The sequence below is a fragment of the Myodes glareolus genome, chromosome 12, assembly GCF_982192425.1.
Source record: "Myodes glareolus chromosome 12, mMyoGla1.1, whole genome shotgun sequence".
In the NCBI taxonomy this organism is placed as follows: Eukaryota; Metazoa; Chordata; class Mammalia; order Rodentia; family Cricetidae; genus Myodes; species Myodes glareolus.
The window spans coordinates 42,694,368-42,706,651 of NC_142037.1; the positions used below are offsets into that span (position 1 = coordinate 42,694,368).

Genomic DNA, 12,284 nt, shown 5'->3' on the forward strand with positions numbered 1-12,284 from the left:
GAGCCTATTTCATATTTGTTCTTTTTTGGATTTTCTTTATTGTGTGTGTGTGTGTGTGTGTGTGTGTGTGTGTGTGTGTGTGTGTGTGTGTAAGCACACACCTTCCTGAGTTATGTATGTGTGCTGTTTGCATGGATGTAGGATCTTGTGGAATCCAGAAGTGGCTGTCAGATCCCTTAGAACTGGAGATACAGGGAGTTGCAAACAGCCATATGGGTGTTAGGAATTTACCCCTTCCCCACCCCATCCTCTGCAATACCATTAAGTGCTCCTAACCTTTGACCTATTTTTTTCAGGTCCAAGATTTGTTTTGTAGACTTTATTATCTCAGGATATGAATGGTATCATCAATACCATTTAAGTCGCAGGCAGATCCTATAAAGATACAAGGAAGAGCCATTTATTGCATGTAAAGCTCCTTTGTATCTAGAAAATGACTTGAAAGGTAGTAATTCTTGCCTAAGGTATAGTGGGCTTGGTTCTGAAAGCAGGCAAAGTGCTACATGGATTGAGGAGCTAGGAAGCCTGGTTCAGGGTCTGGGAGATAGCTCAGCAGGGGAGGCCCTGATGGCCTGAGGTCAGTCCTTGGGATTCATGAATAGGTGGGAGGAGAAAATTAACTTCTAAAGTTGTTCTCTGAGTTTTACATGTGCCCCCATGCATACTGGCACATTGCACACATAATACATATCATCATATGCATATCACACAAACACACACAATTATATATAATTTAATATATATTTACCATTAATATCTATAATATATCATATACGATGTTATAATTATTATATTATAATCATATTAATTATAATATGTAATTATTATATAAATATATGTGTTATTTATATTATATAACATAAATATATATTAAAGGTAAGTATATATTATGTAAATATATTATGTAAATATATATATATCATCTGATTTTCAGCTTGCTTTTGTAACCAATTCCACATGTTTGGGGGGGCACCAATTTCTTTATTTTAAAACTAGAGATACAAAAACCATTATATAAATCAAAGATGATAATATCTGCAAAATGACTTAGTAAATTGTACAGAACTAGAGAGGATCCACTCTTTCAAAAAGCATTTCCTGGGACTGGAGAAATGCCTCAGTGGTTAAGAACTCTGGATGTCCTTCCGGAGGACCCAGGTTCTGGTCCCAGCACCTACATGGCAGCTCACAACTGTCTGTGAGTCCAGTTCCAGGAGATCAGGCACCCTCACATAGATACACATGCAGGCAGAATACCAATGTACATAAGAAAAACTTAAAAATTAAAAAATAAAATCAAATAAAAAGTATTTCTAGTGGCATTAAGGTCACTTCTATGAAGCTTACAGCCCTGAATACTGTTAAGTGAGTAACAGTGCCCCCTATTTGTACGTGTGTCCCCTCTGATCAAGTGGACTCTTTGCATCCTATGTACATTTTCAGAGAGGTGAAAAATCTTACAGGAGTCACAAAGGTAATCGTGAGACCTCTTTGGAAAATGCAGGAATGTTTCAATAGTAGGGCCCGTGTGCAATTACTTCTGTGCCCCTCCCGTTCAAGTGACATTTGCACACTTGGACAGGTACTGCGTGCTTTCTCTAAGTGTGCCAGGTCTAGAATGAGAAACAAAGTCAACAGCAAACCTACATGTCTGCCTTAAGTTACAATCACCAAGTCTTTCTCATAATTGTACCTTCTGATTGTTCATTGCCCCGAATGTCTTTAAACCCCCCTACTTCTCATTATTTGCAGGAACTAACAGCTTGCAAAACGAGAAGCCAAAGCAGGACTGAGTCCCAAAAGGGAGATCAAAAGGGGGCCAGACACCGGAAGTGAGCTGGTTCCTAACAAGTGGTGAGTATTCCAGCTGTGGAGACAAGAACTTTACTTTCTGACCTCTCTGGGGGCAGCCAAGGGTCTAGCCCAGGCTGCCTTAAGAACTGTGATTCCCTGCTCCCATCTTCCTGGGTGTGAGTCAGAATAATGGTGACCCTGAATTCACTGTACCCGTGTTGTTATTGCATAGACTGCTCTGTTTCCCTGTTCAGCACGGTTGTTGCAGCAGGAACTATCCAGTCCTAAACCAAACAGTGCTGTTTACATTCAGTCCTATTGCCATCATTTTGTCTTCCTTACTGCCCGGTGTGCCTTGCACCCATGTGTAAGTACCAGTGGTGTCATTAGATTGTCTGTGACTGCCCTCTCTCCCCATTTATAGTACCATCCAATGCCATTTTCTACCCTCTACAGAATATCATAGGCTCCAGAATTAACTTCTCTTCCTAGGCATTCCCAAAATACCTAGATTTTGATGATTTTGATGATGGGGGCAATGGTGATGGTGAATGATTAAATCAGGGCAAAAAATCACATCCCTAAACTAATTCATAATAAAGTTTCTCCTTCCCTGACGAAGGGTGTGCCTCTAACGTTGAAAGTCTTCAAAGTGTGCTATTTATTTGGCTGAGGTATGGTTTCTTTATCCATTATCTTAGCAGAGCACTGAAACCCTAGTCTTTTTGAGAGGTTTATTGAGTCAATATTGAATTTCAATATTGACATGTGTGAGGTCAGGTAGGTCTTAGGCTTGGGTTGGTCCTTCCACACATAACTGGAAGGCTATGACCAGTCATGACCTAGGCAGAAAGTATTATATCATCCTTATACTATTTATACTATTTATTCCCAGAAGTGGCCGTGATCTTACTTGGGCCCATCCTGTAGTCAATAACAATTTCAGTAAATGGGAGGGGGAAGGGAGTTACAGAGATGAGCTAAAGACAGAAGGAGGGCAAAGGGCAGCCAGAACTTAACCTTAACCCCCGAAGTCTCTTCTGGCCATGGGAGTCTGTAAATGAGAAAGAGAAGGGGCAAGGATAAGGGCAAAAGGACGAGAGAGAAGGCTCTTTGAATACTGTAAAAGCCTCCAGGCTAATAAATATGTTATGATGAGTTGTTTATCTCCTAGACTAGAGGTGAGCCTTTTTCTCTGGCTGCTGCGAATTTCAAAAATGCATCAGCTTGTGGCCTCCCTTGCATGCCCCCTTCAGGACATCAGAGATGTCTCCCTCAGCAAGGTTGAGGCTGTCAATAAATACTTCAGCCTTTTCTTTTCCAGCATTCGCCGCCCTAAGTCAGAACCGGCAAAGAGGGTTGGTGAGAGACCAGAAATCCCTCAGAGCGACAAGGCGAGGGGACTTGGTCCGTCCTACAGAGGATGGAAACTGAGATTTGGGCATCGGGGCATAGGGTAGAAACAAAGATGGGAATAGAATGGTAAGACAGGTCAGCAAGATGCTCTAATGTAAGGAGGCTCAGAATAAATTTATTTTCCAAAACCCAGCTTTCTAAGTGTGTGTGTGTGTGTGTGTGTGTGTGTGTGTGTGTGTGTGTGTAGAATTGAAATGCCCCCAGCTTACTGAATGCCCTTTAACTGTCAATGGCTTCACGCTATGGCTCAGGGACATCTGTGCAGGTCATGCTTCCCTGCTCCGCTGGAGGTAGCCATGGAGAAGACAGCTTAGGGAATCCTCAGCAGTCTAGAGCAGCCACTGTGCCATGGGGCATTGGGTCTAATTGGAATTTCTGGAAAGGTGCTGAGTACCCTTCTGCTCTGTGGTCCTCGATCATCCAATGCAGCCATCAGGGACTGCAGCCTCTTAAATCTTGACTATCACATTTGACTACAGTGCAGTATAACGTTCCACAGAAAAGTGGGTTTGGTCTATGAAAATGCATCATATCTTTGAGATATCTGGACCGTTAGGAAACAGATTTGCTGCCTCATAATTGCTGTAATTGTGAGAAGACAAATAAGCCCCCAAACCTAGCTTAATAGTTCTTTCTGCAGTCTCCTCAGTGGTCCACTGCTAAGTCTGTTCTGTTAGGAGTGAGTGTTAGAGCAAGGATTGAGAAAACATTTCTTGAAGAGATAAGATCTCCAACTATACCTTTATTAAAACCTTGCAAGTAAAGTCTCTGAGATGGCCCAGTTAGTAAAGGTGCTTGCCACTTAGCCTGGCACCCTAGGTTTGATTCCTGGTTCCCGCAGGGCAAAAGTAGAGAACCAATTCTTGAGTATTTGACTTCCATGTGTTCACCATGGCTCACCTACCCAAAATGTATCATGCGTGCACACATATACTAATAATAAGTGAAAAAAATAAATAAAAATTCTCTTGTGAAAAGAAAATGGCCCCCAAAGGGAGTGGCACTATTAGGAGATGTGGTCTTGTTGGAGTAGGTGTGCAGTAAATATGTCACGGTGGAGGCGGGCTTTGAGGTCTTATAGATGCTCAAGTCACACCTAGTGAGACAAACCACTCCCTGTTGGCTGCCTATCAAGATGTAGAATTGTCCAACACTATGTCTGCCTGGACACCGCCATGTTCCACCATTAAGATAATGAACTTAACCGCTGAACTGTAAGCAAGCCATGCCAATTACATGTTTTCCTTATGAGAGTTGCTGTGGTCACAGTGTTTCATCACAGCAACAGAAACCCTAAGTAAGGCAAAAGTCGGTACTGGGAGTGGGGTGTTGCTGTGATAGACCTGACCAGATTTTTGTTTGGAATAATCTGTAGTTAGGGAATGTGGGTTAAGAAATCAGTGGAATACTCTAAGCCCTGCTTAATGGGTCATGCTAGTAGGGGCATGGAAGACAGTGGTGCTGAGTGAACTGTGGAACTTCATGAACTGTGAGGCCTTCCTCAAGAGGTTGCAGAGGAGAAGAATATGGATATGTGGCCTAGAGATCATTCTTGTGAGAGTTTGGTGAAGAATGTGGCTACTTTTTGCCCTTGTCCGAAGAGTCTGCCTGAGGCTAAAGTAGAGAGTTTTGGATTAATTTCATTGACAGAGGAAATAACAAGATAGCCTAATATAGACTCTGTCCTGTGGTTATCAGCATTAATTCTGATGAAGATTTGTGATGAAAAGGAGCAAGCTGAGTATATAAACATACAAAATGTACAGATTGAGAATAGGACACCAGGAAGTGGAGGAGAGCTAAATCCTGTGTTCGAGGAGGTAAACAGATTAAGAAATGGAATAAAGGGAGTGGTGGCCCCAGGGCAAGATGCCACCCAGCTAAGTTTCCAGTTTGAGAAAAGAAATAAGAAAAGTTTAGAGCTGGGTGTGGTAATACATACCTTTAATCCCAGGACTGGGAAGTCAGAGGCTGGCAGATCTCTGAGTTTGAGGCCAACCTGGTGGTCTACAGAGCAAGTTTCAGAACAGTCATGGCCACGCTTAGGCAGTGAAGGACAGAAAGCTGGTAAAAATCTAATTGGATGTGGGGGCCATGTTCTTGCCCTAGCAAGCAACAAAGCTTGGCAGCTTCTGCCACATGGTTCTGGAGTTAAGGCTCAAAGAAAGGGGCTATGCAGTTTGCCTCCAGATCTAAGGAAAGCCACTGAGGCCAGGCATGTGTCAGAAGAGTCCCTGAATGGAAGCCTAAAGAGGCCATTGCATGAAGCTGAGAAGTTGAAGCCTGGGTAGCCTTGGAGACCCCAAGATGTTGGCAAATGCCAGAGTCATGGGATACCTGCCATGGAAAACTGCTGACAGGGAATGGAACCAGCCCAAGAGAAAGAAGTGTGCTGCAGCCAACAGAACTGAAAGGAGTTGGAGATCTGAAGAACACTTTGACATTAGACGTGGAAATGCCGAGTTAGGTCTTTGGTCCAGTGTTTCCTTGCTATGTTCCTTTCCCTACGTTTTGGAATGGTAATGTATGTCCTGTGCCATTCTGTGTTGGAAGTATGTGATCTGCTTTTTGATTTTGATTTTACAGATTACAGTTAAGAGATAGCATGAATCTCAGAAGAGACTTTGGACTTTTACTTAAGTTTGAGACTGTTATAAACTATGGAGGCTGAATGCATTTTTGCATTATGGTGTGGCTACAAAGCCTTTGAATGTGGCGGTTTGAAAAGAAATGCCTTCCAAAGGGAGTGGCACTGTTAGAAGGTGGAGCCTTGTTGGAGTAGATGTGGTCTTGTTGAAGGAAGCCTGTCAATGTGGAAGCAGGCTTTAAGGCCATATATGTGTTTAAGTCCTGCCCAGTGAGGCACACCATTTCCTGTTGTCTGCCTATCAAAATGTAAAATTCTCCAGCACTTTGTCCGCCTGCGCACCACTGCCTACTCCTAACCACTGTGATGATACTGTACTGTACTGAGCTTCTGGAACCATAAGCTGCCACCACAATGAAATGCTTTCCTTTGTAAGAGCTGCAGTGGTCATGGTGTCTCTTCTCAACAATAGAGACCCCAGCTAAGACATTTGTCTATGGTGATTCAGAGATTCCAGAGCTGTTACCTGATGGCAGAATTACAGCAAGAGACTACTCTCTAACCATTATGGATTACTTATGATCTAACTCACAAAACATCAAGAGCCATATTTTGTGATATGAAAGCCTTGCCTGGATAGCACAAACCGATGGTTTAAATTACTGCTGTTATATATCAAATGATTTATTGAACCAAGGTAATTAACTCCCATAAGGCAACACAAAGCACAAATTCTCGGCCGTATACAAGAATCCTAGAAAGCGCTGTCAGAAGGTTTTAAGGAAAAAGCGTTAGGGCAGTACTCATTGAGCATGTGCTGGTGGGACAGTCACATGACACCCTGGAAGTTCTGTCTTCTCATGTTCTGTGGTGGCTAACTGCTGTACCAAGCCACTTGGAGATGCAGGGACAGCTGTTATGGTAAAAATAAAATGCCGCAGGTCCCCGAGTGCAGCAGTAGGTAGTGAGCATGAGACCACGACAGGCCACGAAGGCAGCACGAGACCACGGCAGGCCACGAAGGCAGCACGAGACCACGGCAGGCCACGAAGGCAGCATGAGATCACGACAGGCCATGAAGGCAGCTGGTCCTAGGCAGGGAGCTGCAGCAGGGTGAGAGACAGAGACCTATTAGGCAGGCCATGCTGAGAAAGTGGGTATTTATTTAGTGGGCTATGAACGGGAAAGGGAAAGGTGGAAGGGGAGAAGAGCACAGAGAGAGAGAGAGAGAAACAGGAGATAGAAACAGAGAAAGGGAAGGGAGAAGTGGGGAGTAGGGAGAGAGGCAGGAGCTGCCTCTTCAGGAGAGAGACTGGAAAGGAAGGAGCTCTGACTGGAAGCAGAAGGAAGATCTGCTTGCCTCAGTAGAGTGGGGGGAGGAGGGAATGGGGAGGGAGTGTGTGGGGCTTGTCCCTTTTATCCAATCTCAGGAATTAGGTGAACTTTGTGTAGCCTGGTGTATAAGGCAAGAAATTTGTGTAAGCAGTACTCTTGAAATGCCCCACGAGGAATTGCACACTTGGCTCTCTGACTTGATGCCTTGCATCGTCTGAGTCCCTCCAGAGCTGGAGCTGGGTGCTTAGTGCCATTTGGGTGACTCTGATTTGAGCATCACATTCAACATTTTGCCTTAAAACCTGACCCTCATGCCTCAGTGTTAGTCTCTCCTGAAACTGGAAGATGTAACTGTAAACTTCAGGGCATCCTAAATGGTCACTAGAGTTTCAAGCCGCCATGACGGTCCTGAAACCTGAAGTGCTATACCTGCTTTATTATGGCAAGATACCATTTGTATTGGCACCTGAGAGGCTCGAACACAGACACGTACAAGAGCCTTCTCTAGATCCACTTATACAGTCGGTGTATATAAAGTAACTGGAAATTCAGCTATGTTAAAAATAAAACGTCATCCAGGAAGTCATGGATCACTGTCCCCAGGCTATTTTTTGCATGAAACGTCTTTGATCATAGTGGAGGCCAAACTCCTCCTTTGATGAAGTGGGGATTTGGAGTGGAGATGCTGATGAAGCTAGTGATAATAATCATAGTTATTTTCCTAGCTTTGGGGTTAAACACAAGGACCAGTCCTACCACACATTAGCACTGAGTATGCTGCTATTCTTGTCTGTGCTCAGGACTTAATGGCTAGCTAAAAATACATTTGTCAGTTAGCGAATTTTCAAATTGCCACCAATCTGCCATTCACAGGGTTGCTCCCTCACCCTGCAGATCCCTGGGAACCTCAGGGCTAAGGACATCTTCATGGAATTATCAGAAGTCTGCTTTTTTTCTCTAAGTCAAATTACCGATATCTCGATGGGATATAATTGATGTAAATTCTAAGTTGATTATAAAAGAAGCAGCTGGCTGGGTGTGGTGGGACAAGCTTGCAATTCCAGCCCTTGAGAGAGGGAGGCAGGATGATCAGGAATCATCTTTGACTACATAAACAGTTCAAAGCCAGCCTGGGCCGTGAGAGACCCTGTCTCAACATAAAAACAAGCCAATAAAAACCACCACAGAGTGTAGCAGAAGGGAGAGATCCGGAAAGGGTCTCATCACGTAAGCACCACCCGTGCCCTGACCCCTTAGCCTTGGAATTCTCACTTAGGTCTACCCTGGAGTTCTTCCTGGTCCTGTCACTTAGAATTTTTTGACCTGAAACTGGAATAATCCTAATGGTGGGTGGGCCAGGGATAAATGGAGGGGCTAGGAATTGTTTCACTTGTGAGAAAGTTTATTTAATATTTATTTAAAGAGAAACGATGTTGCTTTCCTAAAGTTTGCTTCCTCTGAAAAAGACACCCCTTCTCTCTCACATGTTCATAGTGTCAGAAATTTGAGTCAGTTCCAAAACAGTTGTCTTATTCCTGAGCAGAGTTTGTATCTGTTATTCTCACAAGATAAAAAATATCTGCTGTGTGCTAATAGCACGCCTTTAATCCCGGCACTAAAGAGGCAGAAGCAGGCAGATCTCTGAATTTGAGGCCACCGGGTTTCCAGAGCAGGTTCCAGGAGAATCCTTGTCTCAGAAAAAAAACAAGTAAACAAACAAACAAACAAGAACAAAAACAAAAAAAGATAAATGCACACACATAATAATAAAAACTTTTAGCCATGTATAGAAAGCTGTGACCTTTCTGTCGTTGGTTTATTTGGATTTTATGTATGTATGTATGTATGTATGTATGTATGTATGTATGTATGTATGTATACAATAGTCTGTCTATGTGCATGCCAGAAGAGGGCACCAGATCTCATTACAGATGGTTGTGAGCCACCATGTGGTTGCTGGGAATTGAACTCAGGACCTTTGGAAGAGCAGGCAATGCTCTCAACCGCTGAGCCATCTCTCCAGCCCCTTTATTTGGGTTTTATGCCCCCCCCCCCAGCCAATCTCTTAGCAGAGTTGGGGAACAGTGATGCCTAAGAAGCAGTTTAGGGTCTCCACCTGCCTTGGACGACACTGGGGGTCAGGACCGACTGTCTTCCAGGTTTCACAGCCATTTCTTGGTATCAACAGAGCCCCCTACTTTCTGAGCTACCTGTCTAGAGGTTAACTCTTGTTTGGCCGTATTATAGGTTGTGTGAGCCTCTTCTGCTCCAGGATGTGGTGTGTCAGCCTTGGCTTATAGTATCTGGTCACAGCTGTGTGTAACTCAGGTTTCCAGACAGAAGTGTTCCCTTTGGGCCTTTGGAAATGAAATGGACCGCAGTTAAACCTGCATTTGTCTTATCTGGTGATTGTTTAGGAAGTTCACTTTCAGATCCGTCTCTTTGATGTCTTTATCAGCTCCCTTTTCCAATCAAAGATAACTTTTTCTCTTCACGCCATTAATGCCTATATCTTAAGTTTGCTTTTCTTGTCTAGGTGTCTTGTCACTTACTGGCAGCATGGAGCAAGTTACTATATTCTTCCCACAGGGCTCTTTGGGTTTGGTGAAATCATTTCACTTCCATGCTTTTGTCTTTGACTTGGTTTCTATTAGGGGAGCCAAAGAAGATATAGATTTAAGAAAATAAACTCGACAAAATGAACACACACACACACACACACACACACACACGCACACACAAAGGTGGTGTTGTTGCTAAAATCTTTTCTCCTAGAAGTAAAACTCAAACTTCATTACAGACCCCTCGTGCCCGGTTGGTGGATGCACCTGTTCTGGCTTTCCCAGAGACATTATTTGTCTTCAGTTCTGAGGCGAGAAGATGAGCCAGACTGATTCTTCTATGATTTTACGGTTGGCCGAGCTGGTTTAACCAACAGTGCTGTGGGCATTGTGGGAAGAATAAGCCTCAATAGACCCAAGGGGAGGTCCTGACAGCTCAGATGGGAAGTGGGTCTCAGAGAGCTGCCTGTGTATGCCTTTTTCAGAAGGTGCACACTTCCAGGGAAATCCCCTGCAAATCAGTCCCAGGGATGCACGAGGGAGAGGAGTTTATGGGGTTTTATTTGCTCCTTTCGGGGCTTGTTTCTTCCTGTAAAGTCATTGAGACAGTAAGGGATGAGCAGACGAGTAAGTGAGAGATCTTCTCTTTAGAACATACTGTCTGTTTTTCTCCATTGATCTACAAATAATGAGAAAGCAGACATTGGGGTGGAAGACATCAGAATCACAGTCAAAATGAGGCAGGGGTGAGGTCTTCAGATGGTGTCTGAGCTGAAAACATACAGAGAATAGCAAAGGACGTTGGTGGGCTTCAGGTCCCTTCTAAACACCAGCCTCACAGTGAGAGCCGCATGAGATCCTCTTCTGTACCCATAAGCCCTTGTGGGATGTGGCCCCTGCTGCTCACCTGTGACCTGGTGCCTGAAAGGCAGGTAGAGCTCAGCCTCCATCTGCTGTCTGGGCCACTCTTGGCCAGAACCAGGGCTTGGCAGGTCCCTCTGCCTCTTCCTTTTCAGCCTGAGTGGTGCTGTTCTGAGAGGCCACCTCTAATGCTGCCCAAGACGGGCTCGCACCCCACATCCCTTTCCTCTCCACTGGACACATCTCCCTCTCCCTCTCCCTCTCCCTCTCCCCCTCCCCCTCCCCCTCCCCCTCCCCCTCCCCTTCCCTCCCCCCTTCCCCTCCCCCTCCTCCTCTCCCTCTCCCTCTTTGTGTGTGTGTGTCTATGTCTCTTTTGTATATGTGTGTGTATGTATGTATGTATGTATGTATGTATGTGTCTCTTTGTGTGTGTGTGTGTGTATGTGTGTGTGTTGTTTGCTTGTCTCTTTTGTCTTTCTCACCAGAATGCCTGTTCTAAGAGGGCAGGGAACTTATTCAGCATTAGATTTCCAGGAGCTCAGTATCAAACACATAGTACAGGGTCTCCGTTACTGCTGAACACTGGAACTTTCTAGACTTCAAGTGAGGATTCAACATCTATGTTTCACATAAACAAAACGTTTTCTTGTCCCCAGTCATTTAAGGGAAGATTTCAGCCTATTAAGATAGCAGGGTGTGCAGGCAGGATCTGCTTAGTCCCCTGGGAATGGGGACAGAGAGGGAGCAGAGGCCATAGCAGGTGACCTGCTACAGAGCTGGGGATGAGAGTGGGGGGTTGGAGGAGAGGAGGGGGTAGAGGAAATCTGAAGCTTGCCTACCTGCTTCCCTGGCTGGCATGGCTGACAGGTTCCCAGGGAATGCCTTCAGGAGCTGGAGGCGGGGACAAGGGTGAGGTGATGGGAAAGGCTATGGGAGAAGATCTGTGTGAAAATTTGGGGGTGGGGCAGGGAGGGAGGGGAGACCACAGCAGATGTTTGCCATGGAGCTGGGGATGAAGCTTGGGGATTGGGCAAGGTCCCTGAAGCCCAGCCAAGGTCGTTCCCTTTATTAAGTAAGGTGGAGAAAGAGTGTGGGCAGTGGACATCTGTCACCTGTGTGGAGGGATGTGAACAGTATCTTCTTCATTCCCTGGGGAGCCTGTGCCTGGCCACACAGCATAGTCACTGAGATTATCAGTAGGTCCTCCAGTGGTTTTGTCTTTCTCTACTTGTGACTTCAGCTTTATTTTATGAACATTTATTTCTGACACTTGCCAGAAAGTAGGAGGAGAAGCTGGTTCCCAGGCTCTGGCCATCAGGCGACCTCTCCCAGCAGCTGGAGCCTCAGACCCCAGGGGCTCTTTAGGGTCCCACTCCTTCCCTACCAAGGAAACATTCCCTGCTCATCTGGGGCCTCCTGTTTATGTCCTGAGAAAGGAGATAGAAGCTTGACAAAGAGATTACTTTCGTGTCATCCTTTAATTGCTGATTAGTCAGCAATGGCCACCCTTGGTCCACTGGAAAGGGTACTTGGTTGACAAATTGCATTTTTATTTTCACCTTAAGGACCCTGTGAAGGAAAACTCAGTGCTTGGTACACTTTGGGAGCCTTTACAAAAGACTCATCTTCCTCAAGCACATGTAGCCTGTTTCACCTGGCCTCACTTTATTTTACTACTGTCTGGAAATCTTTGAGATGGCAGACATATGTTCAGAAAATGAGTCTACCAT

The 12,284-nt window shown here is 44.9% G+C and overlaps 1 protein-coding gene across 4 annotated transcripts in view; it reads left to right on the forward strand.

The window, feature by feature from the left end:
- Window positions 1-12,284, forward strand: part of Enox1 (ecto-NOX disulfide-thiol exchanger 1) — a 554,924-nt gene that overhangs the window by 221,756 nt on the left and 320,884 nt on the right. For all 4 annotated transcript variants that reach the window (XM_048422010.3, XM_087912247.1, XM_048422009.3 and 1 more), the window contains exon 3: window positions 1,753-1,854. The gene's annotated coding sequence lies outside the window, so the exon portion shown is untranslated. The remainder of the gene's footprint in view (window positions 1-1,752; window positions 1,855-12,284) is intronic.